Source organism: Drosophila navojoa, chromosome 2 (assembly GCF_054131105.1).
Source record: "Drosophila navojoa isolate 15081-1374.11 chromosome 2, UAZ_NAV_1.0, whole genome shotgun sequence".
Lineage (NCBI taxonomy): Eukaryota > Metazoa > Arthropoda > Insecta > Diptera > Drosophilidae > Drosophila > Drosophila navojoa.
In genome coordinates, this window is record NC_142890.1 from 32,798,183 (window position 1) to 32,816,769 (window position 18,587).

Consider the following 18,587-nt stretch of genomic DNA (forward strand, 5'->3'; position numbering starts at 1 on the left):
GAAACGCTCTTTCCAGAAAGTTTAAGCTCCATTCACGCCCCTCGGTCCGAGTCTGCTGATCAGGGCTCAATGAACACTGAAATTGTTTTAGTCACAGAGGAAGAAATTATATTAACTCTCCGGGGTCTTAGAACCAACACTGCTCCAGGGCCGGGCGGGATCCCAAATCGTGCGCTAAAGCTAGCCCTCGCCTTGCACCCTAATACGTTCGCTGAATTATTCAACGAATGTTTAATACAAGAGACGTTCCCGGCAAAATGGAAAGCCCAGAACCTGGTGTTGCTACCCAAGGCTGGCAAACCACCAGATGAGCCATCTTCATACAGACCGATCTGCCTCTTAGACACCATGGGAAAGGTGTTTGAGAAATTGATCTGCTCCAGACTAGAGACTGCGATTACTAGCGCCGGAGGCCTGTCACCAAACCAATTTGGATTCCGGAAGGCCCGGTCAACAACGGATGCGCTAAACAAAGTTGTTGGTCTGGCCACCTCCGCCATCCATGGCACAAGATGGAAGCATGGGACGAAGCAATACTGCATTATTGCGACCCTGGACGTAAAGAATGCCTTCAATACAGCTAGTTGGGATATGATACTGAATGCGCTGTCGCAATATAATATCCCTAAATATCTTAAAGAAACAATAAAGAGTTACTTCAGAGGAAGAACACTGGTATACAATACGAGTGAGGGTCCCCAAACTCATACAGTGTCAGCTGGAGTACCCCAAGGCTCAGTGCTGGGGCCTCTCCTATGGAATATCATGTACGACGGCGTACTGCGCTTGGAACTACCAACAGGTGCGCACACCATCGGCTTTGCTGATGATGTAGCTGTCGTAGCCATAGGAAAGGAGCTCAAAGATACAGAGGATATGTGCAGCGAAAGTATCAATCGCATACGAAGCTGGTTGACTGGAGCTGGGCTCGAGCTAGCGGCACACAAAACTGAAGTTGTCCTAGTCAGCAGTCGCAAAAGAGTGGAAACTGCCAATATAAAGATCGGCAGCGTCACCATTGCGTCAAAGAGGGCGATAAAGTATCTTGGTGTCATGATAGACACAAATTAACTTTCCGCGAGCACTTAGAGTATGTGCAAAAAAAGGCAGCTGATTCTTGTAGAGCTCTCTCGAAAATTATACTTAACACGCGGGGACCTAAACAGCAACGACGTCTCCTTCTAATGAGCGTCATTAGGTCCGTCATCCTCTATGCTGCGCCCATATGGGCAAGAGCGATGGCAACGCCGAGCTACAGCCGGGGCATTTGCGCGGTCTACAGACTGAGCGCAATCAGAGTCAGCTGCGCTTTCAGGACTATCTCCGATGACGCGGCGCTCGTCATAGCTGGTATGGTACCACTGGAGTACTTGGTCGCCGAAGCCGTGGAGCGGAATTCGCGCGCGCCTGTGCGACCCAACGCTATCAGGGCGAACAGCATTGCACGATGGCAAAGAAAGTGGAATAGCTCAGCTAAAGGGCGGTGGACGCACAAGCTCATCCCGGAGCTTGAACCATGGGTCAACCGCAAGCACGGCGAGGTAAACTACTACCTTACGCAGATCCTCTCGGGACATGGATGCTTTCGGAGCTATTTGAAGCGCTTTGGCCACGAGGAATCTGACGAGTGCTCTGGTGCGAGCGAGGGCGCGTGGAAGACGCCAACCACATTCTTTTCGAATGTGGACGGTTCCTGGAGGAGAGGCGCCGTCTGGAAGAGGCAGTGGGCTGCTCCATCAGAGCGGACAACATTGTCAACACCATGCTGGAATCGGAGGAAGCTTGGGAACTAACAAGCACCTTCGCGGCCACAGTGATGATGGAGCTACGCAGAGTCGAGCGAATGAGAAGTCGAGCTGTCCCAGGCTAAGGTAGCGCACAGTGCTTGCGAAGCAATGCTTTACGGCCGTCCCGCAAGCATCGCGCACTATCCTAGCCACCACGCAACTTGCACCTGTATAATTAATTATAATTATAAAATCTGTTAATAAACGAATATAAAAAAAAAAAAAAAAAAAAAAAAAAATAACATATACAGACGTTTGCGCTTTGGTTTCGCTGCAGTGTGGCAATATTATGAGAACTTATTTGTTGAATAATTTAATTTCTAGACGTACGATCGTAATGAAACTTTCAGAACGTAATCATAATGTATGTAATTAAAATGTATGTGTATACCAAAGCACAAGTCTCTAGTATTTTATATACGACTTTTACAAAGATGAGGGTGAGGGGGTGAATTTAGGGGTGGGGGGTAAATTTTAACAAAAACCGAAATTGTATAAAATACATTTTTATATACATTTTAAATTCGGAGACTCTAGCTTGAAAGATGTAAGATGTGAGATATAATTTTTTAAGTGATCTTCGATAAGGTTTTTTATCGATAAAAAAGTATCGGAATGAGTTATCGTTTTTTAGTGATAAACTCGATATGCGCGTGATATATACGGACATTTAAAAAAAAAGTTGAAGAGTCTAGCTCTTATATCTTCTGAAATCGACGCGTTCAAACATACGGACAGACGGACGGACGGACAGACAGACGGACAGGGCTAAATCGACTTAGCTCGTCGCCCTGATCAAGAATATATATACTTTGTGGGGTCTGCCACGCATCCATCTGCCTGTTACATACATTTTAACAAAACCATTATACCCTGATTTCCCATTTTCAATGGGTTCAGGGTATAAAAAGTATCGATATGCGCGTGATATATACGGACATTTTAAAAAAAAGTTGAAGTCTCTAGCTCTTATATCTTCTGAGATCTCGGCGTTCATACGGACGGACGGACGGACAGACAGACGGACAAGGCTAAATCGACTCAGCTTGACGCCCTGATCAAGAATATATATACTTTGTGGGGTCTGCCACGCCTCCTTCTGCCTGCTACATACATTTCAACAAAACCATTATACCTTGATTTCCCATTTTCAATGGGTTCAGGGTATAAAAAGTAAAGCATTCTTCGGTTGTATAATATTCCCTAGAAATAATGGATATGGCCACTAACTAGAAAGCACATAGACCGGACACGTAGTGTAAAGTGTTTTACACACTTATTTTCGAGAGTCATATCCCAGTCAACTTCTTATTTGCTCGGCTCTTAACTTTTAGGGTCGTACTACAAAAATATACGAAAACACAATCATGGTTAAATGAGCGAGCAATTTTGCCGGCTAAAAATAAAGATGTTGATGACCTTAATTTTTTAATTCAAAATAAAATCGTTGGTACTCTGTATTTATTCAAATCTATCGACTGTGTAACAAACGAAGAAGAAGCCACTAATTATCCAACTGAATCTTTGAACTCCTTGGATGTGCCTGGTTTACCACCGCACAATTTACAACTGAAGGTTGGCTCGGTAGTTATCATGCTTAGAAATTTAAACCAACCAAAACTGTGCAATGGAACGCGTTTGGTGATAAGAAGACTGATGAGCAATGTGATTCACGCGTCGATACTCAAAGGAAAATTTAAGGATGAGGAAGTTCTTATTCCTAGGATTCCGATGATATGCCCTTTGAGATTAAACGAATTTAAACGATCAACAAATCACAGGGCCAATCTTTGACTATTTGTGGCCTCAATCTAGAAAATGCGTGTTTTTCTCATGGTCAATTGTACATGGCATGCTCACGTGTTGGCAAACCATCCGCATTATTTGTTCTTGCACCTGACCAAAAAACAAAGAATGTCGTTTACCATAAGGTGCTTGAATGAAAATCCGATTAATAAATTAATCAGACTGTATCCCAACCACAACATAGCTTTCAACAATTTTTAACCTAGAAATAATGGATAGGGCAATGCAGCGTTTGCCGGGCCAGCAATTATATATATATAATATATATATATATATATATATATATAATAAATAATAATGGATAGGGCAATGCAGCGTTTGCCGGGCCAGCAATTATATATATATAAATATATATATATATATATATATATATATATATATAATTGCTGGCCCGGCAAACGCTGCATTGCCCTATCCATTATTTCATATACATATATTTCGTATTTGACAACTATCTTTTTAGGCTCGGGAAATTAGAAGCACGATTCGATAGCACAATAAAATCAGTTGCTGCTGCTGCTAATTCGATATTGACATATTTTTAAATTTTGAAAATGGTCTACGTCTTTTGAACTTGCATTTTTATAATCAAATACATAGTATACATATATGTATATAATCCTTAGATATCAGTTGAACCCAAATCATAAAACTAATTTCTTATAACTTAGAGTACACTACACAATAAGAATTCCATGCTTACAAAGTCATTTAAAAAATTATTAAAAGTACCTTTCGATCGTGCTTTGAGGGTGACAATAATTGCTTTGATAAATATAAATGATGCATCATAGCTTGCAAACGATCTCTTTCCTTTTGTAGGTGACTTTCCAGTTGGGAAACTACTTGCATTTGTACCCGAGCTTGGGCTGTTGATCTGTCATCTAATGCATGCTCCGAATTCAAGTGTCTGTTGAAAAAATTTTTTTTTTATTTATTACTTTAAATAAACCATAAGCTATTTTTTATACTACAGACTAGTTCTAATGAAAATAATTGATTGTTTATAAAATATAAACAAGAAACAAGTAAGAAGGCTATAGTCGAGACTGCTCGACTAGTAGATACCCTGAACCCTACAATCTGATATTCTAAACATTCTGTACTGCTTTTAAGCACATATACATATGTACATACACATGCATCCGCACGCATGTATAAAAACGCGCTCTGCTAACTGCGAAGTAGCGACTGCGCTTGGGCTGCGCTGCAGCACTAACCAGAGAACACATAGACCGGACACGTAGTGCAAAGCGTTTTGCACACTTATTTTCGAGCATTGGTTCCCAGACCGTTCGTATTTGCTCGGATTCTCACTTTTTAGGCTTGTGCTACTAAAATATGGGAACACAAAATCATTTCTCTTCATGCGCTCGACCGAGATGGTCGATTGTTAAACGAAAGATCCCTCTATGCTAAATGTTTCCCTTGCTCTCTCTCTCTCTCTCGATGCTCTCTGCTCTCTCAAATGTGTATATGTGTGTATGCATGTGAGCACAAGCAGCATCTCTGAGCTGCCAGCTCACGAAAATTGAAATTTCTTCGCAGCAAGAACCCATGCCTTCCCTTCTGTGTGAAGAGTATACCGAACTTATCAAACCGTTTGCCAAGCTCGTGCAAAATATGTATATGTGTTTTCGATTTTATTTGTGGAAAGGGTATGAAAGCGTTGGTGCTCATAGTGAAAATGCTTTCGCGACGAGCCTGCACGCACACACTCTCCCTTGCTACATGTACTATGAGCATTTGTATGCCTGTGTGCGAAGCTCTTGCTGCTAGTAGCAATTTTAAATCCCAGCATTTGCATTTGGTTGATCTTGTGAAGTGCTCACATACATACATATGTATGTATGTATGTATGTTTATACATTTGATTGTGTGTGTATGAATGGGATCTGAATCGAACAATTATGGGATATCACTTGTAGAAGCAATTGTATGCCTATGTGCTTTTACATGTGCGTGTGTGTATGTGCCTGTGTGTATGCATGGGACGTGAACATTGGTGTGCATGTGTGTACGCATGGGACGAGAACATTGGCTGCCTACCTCAACTAAGAATTGTCTGAATGATTTTGGGTTCGAATTGAAGAGCCGCGCTTATAACTAAAGTGACAAGTGCATATGCCAATTCTTTTTAGAAGTTTTTTTTTTATTGGCATGCACCTGTATATGTATGTAACTATATGAACAGGTACAAAGGATCGAAAATCGCATCCCATTTGTATAGTAAGCTAAATAAGATACTAAACTTTTGTTTTAATTCCTTCTGATAGCCAACCCACGATCATTAAAATTAAATTCAGGTGCTTAAATATAAGCGCGAGTTACCCGCCAGTAACTATACTACACACATACACATACAGTATGAGTTATTCGACGGTCACAGTGCCACAAAGAATTGGCATATGCACTTGTCACTTTAGTTAATCAGCTACTTACATAAATACATACATATGTATGTATGTATAAGCGCGCCTCTTCAATTCGAACCCAAAATCATTCAGACAATTCTTAGTTGAGGTAGGCAGCCAATGTTCTCGTCCCATGCGTACACACATGCACACCAATGTTCACGTCCCATGCATACACACAGGCACATACACACACGCACATGTAAAAGCACATAGGCATACAATTGCTTCTACAAGTGATATCCCATAATTGATCGATTCAGATCCCATTCATACACACACAATCAAATGTATAAACATACATACATACATACATATGTATGTATGTGAGCACTTCACAAGATCAACCAAATGCAAATGCTGGGATTTAAAATTGCTACTAGCAGCAAGAGCTTCGCACACAGGCATACAAATGCTCATAGTACATGTAGCAAGGGAGAGTGTGTGCGTGCAGGCTCGTCGCGAAAGCATTTTCACTATGAGCACCAACGCTTTCATACCCTTTCCACAAATAAAATCGAAAGCACATATACATATTTTGCACGAGCTTGGCAAACGGTTTGATAAGTTCGGTATACTCTTCACACAGAAGGGAAGGCATGGGTTCTTGCTGCGAAGAAATTTCAATTTTCGTGAGCTGGCAGCTCAGAGCTGCTGCTTGTGCTCACATGCATACACACATATACACATTTGAGAGAGCAGAGAGCATCGAGAGAGAGAGAGCAAGGGAAACATTTAGCATAGAGGGATCTTTCGTTTAACAATCGACCATCTCGGTCGAGCGCATGAAGAGAAATGAATTTGTGTTCCCGTATTTTAGTAGCACAAGCCTAAAAAGTGAGAAGCCGAGCAAATACGAACGGTCTGGGAACCAATGCTCGAAAATAAGTGTGCAAAACGCTTTGCACTACGTGTCCGGTCTATGTGTTCCCTGGTTAGTGGCTGCAGTGTGGGCAAAATGTTCAAATGTACATATATACATTCCAAAGCACAAGTCTCTAGTATTTGAAATGCGTTTTTTACAAATTGGGGCGTGGTATCCAAAATCTGTGAATTACGAAATGTTTGTATTCATCATATGAATATACACACTAAATCTAATTGTGTTCTAATGAGGCTGAAAAGCCAAAATCAATTTTTTGATTATTCTCGATAAAAAAGTAAAGGATGATTTATCGATAAAAGATGATTAACTTGTACTGCTTATGGTATACACGAGTATGCATGCCAAATTTCAGCTCTCCAGCTTTTGTACCTTCTGAGATCTACGCACTCAAACAGACGGACGGACAGGGCTATATCGACTCAGCTCGTCGCCCTGACATGAATTTATATACTTTATGGGGCCTGTGATGGTTCCTTCTGCCCGTTACATATTTTTTCACAAAACCATTATACCCTGATTTTCCATTTTCAATGGGTTCAGAGTATAACAAGAACGCTCTAGTCGAGACTGCTCGACTACGAGATCCCCTGAACCTTTCGAGCAACTAATATTTCAATAATAAATCGCACACACACATGCATACAAACACAAGCACACACTTACGCAAATATACAGGCGATTGCGCATGGGTTTCGCTGCAGTGTTGGCAATATTTTGAGAATAATTTAATTTCTAGACGTACGATCTTAATGAAAATTAGAACATAATCATATTGCTTAAATGTGTGTATATTCCGAAGCACAAGTCTCTAGTGCTTGAAGTACGCCTTTTACAAATATGAAGGTAGGGGTGGGGGTTAAAAAAAATTTTGACAAAAACCGAAATTGTATAAATTCATCTTAATATACGTTTTAAATTTGGAGACTCTAGATTTAAAGATGTGGAAGATATATTTTTATAACTGATCTTCGATAAGGTTTTTATCGAAAAAAAAAAAAATATTAATATAAGTTATCGTTTTTCAGAGATAAGCTCGATATGCGCGCTGTATGTACGGACACTTAAAACAAAATTGAAAACTCTAGCTCTTATATCGTCTGAGATCGACGCGTTCATACATACGGATAGACGGACAGACGGACGGACAGACAGACGGACGGACGGACAGACAGACAGACGGACAGGGCTAAATCGACTCAGTTCGTCGCCCTGATCAAAAATATATATACTTTGTGGAGTCTGCCACGCCTCCTTCTGCCTGTTACATACTTTTAACAAAACCAGTATACCCTGATTTTCAGCGTATAAAAATGAATCCTTTGTTCAAAGGTCGAACATCTCGGTTGAGCGCTTGAAGCGAAATGATTGTGTTTTCGTATATTTTCGTAACCCGAAACTAAAAGTTAGGAGTCGAGCAAATATGTGTGCAAATATGGACGCAGCGTCGAAAAAAAGTGTGCAAAATGCCTAGCTGGCCCGGCAAACGTTGCATTGCCCTATCCATTATTTCTAGGTAAAAAGGTTATGTTGTTCAGGTTGGGATACACTCTGATTAATTTATTAATCGGATTTTCATTCAAGCACCTTGTGGTAAACGACATTCTTTGTTTTTTGGTCAGGTGCAAGAACAAATAATGCGGATGGTTTGCCAACACGTGAGCATGCCACGTACAATTGACCGTGAGAAAAACACGCATTTTCTAGATTGAGGCCACAAATAGTCAAAGATTGGCCCTGTGATTTGTTGATTGAAATTGAATTCGTTTAAACTCAAAGGGCATATCTGTTGGGATCATCGACGCGTGAATCACATTGCTCAACAGTTGAATGAATACAGAGTACCAACGATTTTATTTTTAATTATAAAATCAAGATCATCCACATCTTTATTTTTAGCCGCCAAAACTGCTCGCTCACTTAACCATTTAGTATTTTCGTGGAAAGCAATGATATTCGGAAATACTTTGTTGATAAGCTCATCTTTTAATGAGACGAAATTGCAAAAATTTGTAAGGCAATGAAATCAAGCCATTCGATTCGTCAACAGGAATGCGGTCATTACCGATATTGCTTCGAGAAATCATCAGCAGATAGATCGTTCAACAATGCAACTCTCATATTTACAGACAGTTGAAGTTTGGTTACATATCGCCACAGATTTGATGCTTTGAACCATTTCTTATTTCCGTTTCACGGGCTGCCTCTCTTTGAGAAGCACGAATTAAGGCCCTTCTTTGCTGGGAACTAACTCGGCGCATTTCTCGGCCGATTTCTCGTTCTTCGTCAGATAATTGACTCGCGTTATTCCGTCCCCTAATTGCATCATGGGTCCTTCTTCTAGGACGCGGCATTTTTATACCCTGAGCCCATTGAAAATGGGAAATCAGGGTATAATGGTTTTGTTAAAAGTATGTAACAGGCAGAAGGAGGCGTGGCAGACCCCACAGAGTATATATATTCTTGATCAGGGCGACGAGCTGAGTCGATTTGTCCCTGTCCGTCTGTCTGTCCGTCCGTCTGTCTATCCGTCCGTCCGTCCGTATGTATGAACGCGTCGATCTCAGAAGATATAAGAGCTAGAGACTCTAAATTTTTTTTCTAGGTCCGTGTATATCACGCGCATATCAAGTTTATCACTAAAAATCGATAACAACTCCCGATATTTTATCATCGATTAAAACCCTTATCGAAAGCTAGTTATTTAATTATAGCGCCTACAGCTTTAGAGCTAGAGCTTCCAAATTTTATATGTAGATTCATGTGTATTTTATATAATTCCGGTTTTTTTTTAATGTAGATTCATGTGTATTTGATATAATTTTGGTTTTTGTTAAAATTTACCCTCCACCCATAAATTGGACCCCTCACCCTCACCATTGTAAAAGGCGTATTTCAAGTAGTAGGGACTTGTGCTTTGGAATGTACATTCAATTGAACATTATGAGTATGTTCTGAAAGTTCCATTAAGATTGGACTTCTAGAAAATAAATTATTCAACAAATAAATTCGTTTAATATTGCACACACTGCAGCGCAGCCCAAGCGCAGTCGCTGCTTACTGCGCCGTTCTAATACGTGCGTGTGTATGTTTGTGTGATTAAAAAAGGTGCAGAGTGATTGGAATATCAGACTGGAGGGTTCAGGGTATCTCCAGTCGAGCAGTCTCGACTAGAGTCTTCTTACTTGTTATTAATAGTAATACTGAATATGCCCTCGCACAAAACCACAAAACAATCGAGATATATAACTATGAAAAATTACATAAATTAATGTCTGAGACAAACAAATCTTTTTTATACCCTGAACTGCGCAGTTAGCTGAGCGCGGGCGCGTGAAAGTGGATGCATATATATGTATGTATGCGTGCATAAAAAAAGTGTAGAATGATAAGAATATCAGCTTGGAGGGTTCAGGGTATCTTTTAGTCGAGCAGTCTCGACTAGAGTCTTCTTACTTGTTTTATTTTATTTTAAATTAATTTATTTTATTTTAAAGATGTAGCGATACAATTTTATGACTGATTTTCGATTAAGGTTATTATTGACAAAAAAAAATTACGGGATGAGTTATCGTTTTTATACCCTGAGCCCATTAAAAATGGGAAATCAGGATATGATGGTTTTGTTAAAAGTATGTAACGGACTGAAGGAATCATCGCATCATAAACATTTATGCAAGATAGTACATTCAAACTAAAAATTTCGATTAAAATTTATATGCCGCGGATAAATTAAGTCGTACGAATTCGTGTGAGCTACATGCGCTCATGGACTCTGAACTAGAGTCAAATTTCGATGTGATTCACACTAACTTATATCAATCAGATTTTGAATCCATATCTAGTGAAAATTTAATTCAATTCTACCACTGACCAGACAACACATAGATGAGACATGTAGAACAAATTTATCCACTGCTCGAAACTGTTAAGTTGGTCGACCACTATACTTCGTATTTTCTCGGCTTGGTCGCTGGAGGTTCGGGCTGTGAAAATACTGCACGCAGTATTATGAGCATGTATGCCTGTGTGCGAAGCTCTTGCTGCCTGTAGAAATTTTAAAGCCCAGCATTTGCATTTGGTCGATCTTGTGAAGTGATCACATACATATGTATGTACATATGTACATATATGTGTTTGATTGTGTGTAAGCATGCGATGCGATACTCACAATTATGGAATATCACTTGAAGAGGCATTTGTGAGCCGCTGTGCCTTCACATGTGCGGTATGTGCATGTATGCATGGGACATGAGCATTAGCGTGTGCCTACCTCAACTTAGATTTGTGTGAACGATTTTGGGTTCGAATTGAAGAGGCTCGCTTTTATTTAAGTAGCTGCCTTACTAAAGTAACAAGTGCATTTGCCAATTCTTATTATAAGTTTTTTTTTATTGGAATGCACCTGTATAGGTATATATGTACATATATGAACAGGTACAAGGGATCGAAAATCGAATCCCATTTTGTATACTAAACTTAATTAGGTACCACGTTTTTTTAAAAATTCCTTCTGATCAGGTGCTTAAATATAAGTGTGAGCTACCCACCAGTCACTATACCATACACAACTATGTGTATGAGTTACTTGCCGGTCACAATGCCACGAAGTATAGTGGTTATGGATGTATGGGCCTCGATTCTTGCAAAAAGACAAATGTTATCAAACAAGCGTCTGCAGCCTGCCTGTCTGAAATGAGTCAAGTAGTTTTTTCTCGGAAGCGCATGTAAATATATCGTTGTCATTCAGGTACATAAATTCATTCGAAAGCGCATATTTGGCTATGTTCATAAATTCATCCGAAAAACAAGTAAGAAGACTCTAGTCGAGACTGCTCGACAGGGAGATACCTTGAACCCTCCAATCTGATATTCTAATCACTCTGCACTTTGTATTAGAACGAGCTCTGCCATCTGTGCAGTAATCAGCGACTGCGCTTGGGCTGCGCCGCAATATACGTAATTGTTTGTTGAATAATTTAATTTCTAGACGTACGATCTTAATGAACTTAATCATAATGTTAAAATGTATGTACATACATTCCAAATCACAAGTCTGTAGTAGTTGAATTACGCCTTTTACAAAGGTGAGGGTGAGGACGAAAATATAGGGGCGGGGGGTGAATTACAACAAAAACTGAAACGGACGGACGTACGGACGGACGGACGGAGACAGACAGACGGACAGGGCCAAATCAACTCGACTCGTCGCCCTGATCAAGAATATATATACTGTAACGAGCCTTCGGTTTATCCCGAGTCTAAGCTAGGCTAGTTTCAGCTGACTGTGGATTCGTGCCAACAAATTTATTTGTTGAAGCCCCTTTGATATTAATTAGTCACTTGTGAGTTATTATTTAGAAACGTACAGCATATTTTTTTAAAGGTTTTATGTAAATTTTACACTTTACTTAAGTATAACTTATATGCTGATTCGCTGTTGCACGGTACGCCTGCTGATTTCTGGTTCTGCGCACTTCGGTTGGGAGAGTGTTGTGCTAAAGCACGCTAGTTTCACTTGAGCGATTCCGAAAACGCCAGGATCTGGATCTATAAATTCCGGCGGTTCGCTCGGCTATACAGACCTCTGCTACTATTCCACTCTCACAGCAAACACTAACTTGTTTCACTCACTACACTTCTCTTACGCATGGCTACGTGAACTTACTCGGTTATGCAGGCCTCGCTTAAGCTGCAGATCTGCACCAATGTCCTTCTGGGTGCCACTGACGATCCTGTCCTTGATGTCCTTGCTGTTCCCACGTTGTCCTGACAGTCCTTTGAAGTCCTGTTTGCCACTCGCGTTGACTTTCCCGTACTAGTTTCACTTCGGCACTTCTGACTTTCAATAATCTTTTTTTCACTAAAAGCCGCCGGAGGCGTTTTATAGCCCAGCCACAGGCTCGTGCCCATAAAATCGGTAAAGTGGCAAGATCTGGGAGACGCCATTTTTCCCACCAAATTGCGTGGCAGCCTCCCATTGGCGGAAGTACTGTTGGTGCATACCTATATTGCTCCTTTTTAATTTGTCGCCCGCCTCGGCTGCGCCGCTCCATTTTGCGTCGCTCAATCCCTCGGTGCTCCATTTTGCGCTGGTCGCCGCTGTTAACGCTCTGTTACCGCCATGAGCTGCATTTCCGCTTACCGCTGACAATGCTGTATGCGGCCGGTAAGTAGATGGAATTAATATATATTTTTTTAATTTGCAATAAAAAAAAAAAAAAACAAAATTATTTTTCCTCATGCCCCTTGACCTGATGGCCTGCCGCTGCCAATGGCCGCAAAATTCGCCTGTCGGTTTCGCAGCCTCCGGTGGCATTGGCGCACGTGCGCGCGGCAAGGGCCATTTCACCCGTTCGGCGCATTCTGTCCCTCGCCGCTGGAGGCGCCTCACTGCTGGTCTCTGCTGCTCTCTGGATTCTCAGGAATGCTCCGGTGGGGCACTGCAGTCAAGCCTTGTACTGCTGCTATGAGATCGGGCCACAGACGTCGTTTTGGTGGTGTCGGTACGCTCACAGCGAAGTCGCTGGCCAGTGCGCGAGGATCGGTTGCCAAGCTTTTCCGACACTCAAAGCTCCACAGCCGGTGGAGCCAGTTGCGTGGCAGGAGTCTGCAACCACACTCTCGCATCAAGAAGCCGCATGTCCGACTGCATGCCCCGCGAACATGATAGGCTGCTAGCTGCGTGCTCCTCGTCTTCGCTCGAATACTTTATGGCATATGGACGACGCACTCGAGCGCTGTCGGTCCACTCTGGTAACTCACCTAAAGGAACCCGGCCCGATGCCCACATGCCCATTTTATACCCTATGCTGCCGCGCTGCCGCTGCGTAGCCGACAACATAACGGGTCCTGTGTCCTCTGCTCAGCCTACTCTAGCATTCCCTGCCTTATAGCTGAATTCCAGGGAGGCTACGGTATCGCCCTGATACCGTTTCTTCACACTCATCGGCGCACGCATACACAACAACCCTGCGTTGCATTGTTGTTGTGTGTTTTGTTGTTGGCTGTTTTATAAGTATGCCGGTTGTTGTTGGCTGTTTTTAGCTGTCGCTCGCTTTGACACCTTCGTACCGCTTCGTGCGCTAGCGATCGCTGAGCAGCCGACGTAGGCCCTTGACCCTTGCTGTGTGCTGTGTGTGTGTGTGTGCAGCAATTCTTTCGTCTGGAATGTGTGCGGTTTGTTGTTTTTCCGCTTTTCGCTTTCGTTAAAACAATATTTATGAAATTTCGGCTGCGCGCGTTGTTGTCTTCTCTTCTGTGCCTAAGTGAGAAGCAATACACTTCGCTATGTATTCACTCTCTTTTTTTTGAAAAAAAAAAAAAAAAAACGAAACAGCTCTAATGCTCAACCGTGTTTCCTCTCCATGGCTTAAGATCCGCCACATGCGCCTTCCTGGTCCGCTTATCGGCCTCCGACCTGATCCGGCAGATTACTAGGGGCACAAAACTGGCCACAATGTAAGGGCCTCCATTGCGTGGTGACAGTTTTGCTGCAAATCCCTCTGCGGCATTCGACAAGTGGCGTTCCTTTGTTTACACCTTGTGCCGATATAAGTTTCCAGACTCTTCGCGATGGTCTAGCCACTTATGTGGTGCCTTGCGCAGATCCTGGCTTACTAGCGACCAAGCGGGTCGCCTCTTTCTCTAGAAACTGCCTAAGAGCGCATCTGCTACCACATTTCGCCTGTCTTTCCTGCGTCGAAAATACCGTTGCTTTTTGGTTTTGTTGGTGCCCTTCCTCCTTATCCACATGAAGCGGTTCTTGGTTATAAGAAGTCGCTTCGTCGTCGATAGCTTCGCCTCCAGTTGGTGCCTTGGGTTGGGATTTATTGGCCCTATTTTCAGTGCTAAGTCGCCACACTCCAGTGTGGTGCCCATGCTAAACAAGAAATCCCAGCCTAGCACCAAATCGTCTATCACTCCTGGCAGAATAAGCAACGGTATCTGAATTTGCTGATTTCCTAGGCTGATCGTGCCGTCTGCCAAGCGTATGCGCCGCTGTGTAGCACGTACCACGCCCGCTTCTCCGAACCTCTCAGCGAGCTTCTCGCTGATGAAGCTGCTCGAGGCTCCCGTATCAATCTGCTGTGAGACTCCAATGGCCACGATCGCCGTCAGCCGGCTGCCATCGTCCTGAAGACTGCCCAGTAATACCTGGGGGCTCCTGGCTGCTGCTGCCGCTCGCCCCTGGATGGCGGGTGCCGCTCCTCGTTTCCCGACTGGCAGCAGCTAGCAGTTCGATGCGCCCACACTGCCAGCAGAAATCCAGCGCCTTGTTGTGGCATGCAAACGCGCGATGCCCCTCTTGACCACACATTCGGCATGCCCTGGCTGGACTAGGAATGTGTGTCCGTGCTCCGGCTGCGCCTGTCCTTGGCATGCGTCCATGCAATACTCCTCATCGCCTCCAGCGTCGTCCATGGCCATAAATCGCGTCCGGTTAGGCCGTGGCTGGTGCCGTAACCTCTCGCGGTCCTTGTGCATCAATTCCACCAGATTATGGAATTGATACGGGCGGGCGTAGGCACGCACATTGGGCAGACTATTATTATATTTGAGCTTCATCTCATGGTCTCTTACCGCAGGGCCCCACGTTGGGCGCCAGTTGTAAAGAACGTTCGGGTTATCCCGAGTCTAAGCTAGGCTAGTTTCAGCTGACTGTGGATTCGTGCCAACAAATTTATTTGTTGAAGCCCCTGTGATATTAATTAGTCACTTGTGAGTTATTGTTCAGAAACGTACAGCATATTTTTTTAAAGGTTTTATATAAATTTTACACTTCACTTAAGTATAACTTATATGCTGATTCGCTAGTGCACGGTACGCCTGCTGATTTCTGGTTCTGCGCACTTCGGTTGGGAGAGTGTTGTGCTAAAGCACGCTAGTTTCACTTGAGCGATTCCGAAAACGCCAGGATCTGGATCTATCAATTCCGGCGGTTCGCTCGGCTATACAGACCTCTGCTACTATTCCACTCTCACAGCAAACACTAACTTGTTTCACTCACTACACTTCTCTTACGCATGGCTACGTGAACTTACTCGGTTATGCAGGCCTCGCTTAAGCTGCAGATCTGCACCAATGTCCTTCTTGGCGTTGACTTTCCCGTACTAGTTTCACTTCGGCCCTCTAACTTTCAATAATCACTTTTCACTTTTCTTCAAACTCAAAAACTTTCCGTATGGAGCCGCCGGTGGCCTTTTAGAGCCCACCCACAGGCCCTGCTTCGGGTGGTAACGGGGCCTTTCTGACGCTCGTGCCCATAAAATCGGTAAAGTGGCGTGAGCTGGGAGACCCCACTTTCCCGCCAAATTGCGTGGCAGCCTCCCATTGGCCGAAGTACCATTGGTGCCCTGCGAATGAAAGTGTCCACTACTATCACCCGGTCCGAACGGCACCTCGGGTAAAAGTCTGTAGGAGCGAAACTAGCGACTCTAGCTCTTATATCGTCTGAGATCGACGCGTTCATGCATACGGACAGACAGACGGACAGGGCCAAATCGACTTTTCCATTTTCAATTTGATGGTGTAATATAATGTAATCTTAAATCTACTTACTTTACAAAAGAGGCAATATCTTCCAAATCAACTTCACAACCAGGCCATCTACAAATTCCATGAGCGAATAAGGGATGATAATATTTGCGAATGGCAAATACATCATGTATGTGATTATACTCATTATTGTATATATCATTCTCTTTTGATCGAAGAAGCTTCTCAGAATCTGACAATATATTCTTTTCTTGGTCAGATATAAATTCGGGAAAGCTATAAAAGTTGATATCATTACTTGGAGTCATTGTATGGATTTGATGACAATTAGATGATGGTATTTGACTATTAAAGTCTGGAACAAATATTGATTCTCCGACGCTGGAAGTTGGTGAACTTGACTTAATAATGTGTGTTGCATAAGATGCATGATTAGGAACACCATCCTTTTGTAAACCATTATTTTTAAGTTTTTCAGGACAAAACTCCGCAGATATTGGCATGGGGTAAAGAGATTTGCTTAAAATTTCATTTTGTTGATGATTATCGATTTGGGGAGATCCTTTATTATCTTCAGAAAATCCGTCCTCAGGAAACCGAAGCATAGTTATTATGAACCAACTGAATGAAAAAAGACATTTAAATTTTTTGTTTTTATTAAATCTTCTTAGGATGGAATAAGCAGAATTAATACGCGTTGAACAGCTTATTTATTTTTATACCCTGCCCACTCCGTCTGTCTGTCTGTCCGCCCGTTCGTCTGTCTGTCCGTCCATCTGTCAGTATGTTTGAACGCGTCGATATAGAAGCTAGAGACTTGAAAATCGAGTTTGTCACTAAAAATCGATTACTCACCCAGTTATTTGGTTATCGAATAAACCCCTTATCGAAAATCAGATATAAAATTATATCTCTTACATCTTTGAGGCTAGAGTCTCCAAATTTTAATTATACATTAGGATGCATTTTATAAAATTTCGATTCTTTCACATTTACTCCCGACCCCTATATCGACCCCCTCACAATCACATTTATAAAAGTCGTATTTCAAATACTAAAGATGGCGAATGAATGTCCATGAGATAATCATAATCTGAAAGTTTCATAAAGATCGACAAGAAAAGTTATTAAACAATTAGATTTCCAATGCGTGTTTATGCGTGCGCGCGTATGACTGTGTATGTGTGAGTGTGCATTATTGAAATATAAATTTTTCGAAGGGTTCAGGGGATCATGTAGTTGAGCAGTCTCGACTGGAGCTTTCTTACTTGTTATTAAATGAGTTTTCTATTTCTCTTATACTTTTAAAATACATCGAAATTGAAATTTTTACCATACTAAATTCATCATCAGGATATTGGTTTAGATTTGCTAGATAACGCTGCTGCTGTGAATCTGTTTCAGTAATGCCATCACAATTTCTGAGAGTGATGTGACGTTGTGAATAGCGCTGTGGCGATCGATCGTGAGGTCTCGAGTTCGAATCCAGGCCGAGCAATTGGTGCTCATCATACTCACTCACGAAAGTGAAATGAGTATATTGGTTTTGTGCAATGTGCGTCTTGCTGTCCGTCCGTCTGTCCGTATAAACGCAGTTAATTTCGGCGCTATTGAAGCTAGAGAATTGAAATTTTAAAACACATAGTAGTGTATATCTATATATAAAAGAGAGTTGTGTAAAAGTGTTCCTACATGTATAACTCGAGATCTGCTGGGCCAATTTTCATGGTTTGTGATTTGTTGGATTTGTCTCCGCTACGAGTAGGATAGTAGATCTTAAAAATACTGAAAAAATTTGACGAATACTTGAAAAACGAGGTTTTTTCCCTAAAGATTCAAATTTCCATTTATACTCAGTAGGCTTGATAACAGTGACAGTTTTCGGTCCTGCTCTCATATTATACAATACTAAAAAAGTAAATAAACAAATGTAGTCAGTCAGTCTACGGCACAGCCTCAGACGAACCTGACTATTCATAAAAAAAAAAACACATTTGATATAAATAAATCGCGTGCATACAGAAGCTAAATATCTCGAAAGTTCAGGTATTTGTTTGTCTCAAACATAAATTTGTGTAAATTATTTATATTTATACTAGCTGGCCCGGCAAACGTTGCATTGCCCTATCCATTATTTCTAGGTAAACAAGTAAAATAGCTCTAGTCGAGACTGTTCGACTACGAGATCCCCTGAACCCT

General features: G+C 42.0%; 1 protein-coding gene and 2 long non-coding RNA genes across 4 annotated transcripts in view; 2 read left to right on the forward strand and 1 right to left on the reverse strand.

Annotated features, from left to right (window-relative positions):
• LOC149092490 (uncharacterized) overlaps positions 1-17,024 on the reverse strand; it is a 43,018-nt gene extending 25,994 nt beyond the window's left edge. The window contains exons 1-2 of the long non-coding RNA XR_016196976.1: positions 16,452-17,024; positions 4,326-4,503 (exon numbers count right to left, since the gene is read on the reverse strand). This is a non-coding gene — a long non-coding RNA (uncharacterized LOC149092490). The remainder of the gene's footprint in view (positions 1-4,325; positions 4,504-16,451) is intronic.
• LOC108658186 (MICOS complex subunit Mic10-like) overlaps positions 1-18,587 on the forward strand; it is a 184,225-nt gene that overhangs the window by 151,063 nt on the left and 14,575 nt on the right. The gene's annotated exons all lie outside the window — the stretch shown is intronic.
• The window catches only part of LOC149092491 (uncharacterized), a 192,042-nt gene that overhangs the window by 19,114 nt on the left and 154,341 nt on the right, over positions 1-18,587 (forward strand). For both annotated transcript variants that reach the window (XR_016196968.1, XR_016196969.1), the window contains exon 2: positions 18,034-18,434. This is a non-coding gene — a long non-coding RNA (uncharacterized LOC149092491). The remainder of the gene's footprint in view (positions 1-18,033; positions 18,435-18,587) is intronic.